This window comes from Parasteatoda tepidariorum, chromosome 5 (assembly GCF_043381705.1).
Source record: "Parasteatoda tepidariorum isolate YZ-2023 chromosome 5, CAS_Ptep_4.0, whole genome shotgun sequence".
In the NCBI taxonomy this organism is placed as follows: domain Eukaryota; kingdom Metazoa; phylum Arthropoda; class Arachnida; order Araneae; family Theridiidae; genus Parasteatoda; species Parasteatoda tepidariorum.
In genome coordinates this window covers 7,717,295-7,717,848 of record NC_092208.1, presented here as the reverse complement: position 1 = coordinate 7,717,848, position 554 = coordinate 7,717,295, and positions in this window count along the sequence as shown.

Genomic DNA, 554 nt, shown 5'->3' with positions numbered 1-554 from the left:
TCATCATTGAGTCATTAGTACTTTTATGCATCACGTACTGCGGATGTGATGAAGTACATCAATGAATTTTGCAATATTTGTATTCGATTCGTCGTCAACATTGTAGTACATCAGCAATAGCTTACTTACAAGTGACGTAATGTGGGTATCTCGATTCTGATTGGTTGTTCAAGCTAGGCATTTATGATAGCAACTGCTGTTTCTATTTTATTTCGAGTAAGCCAAGCCAGCCCATTAATAACTCTTTTAAGTGTTACATTCTAAATTCTTCAGATCCCGTGGTTGATTATTTTTCATCATTGTGTCTCTTTTCCCTTAAAAGTCGAAAAAATGATCATTTTGTTTATAAACTATATAATTATTTTAATTTCATGAAAACGCAGTTTGTTAACATCTTAATTACAACGAAATGAATGGATACTTAGATTTAAAAAATATTCAACTGTACTTGAGAAAAATATTACAATTTAAGAATGCAGAACGATAAGAAGTAATTTCATTTGCTAAAAATAAATAACATATGTACTTAATATGTAACGATTACCTTAAATCAT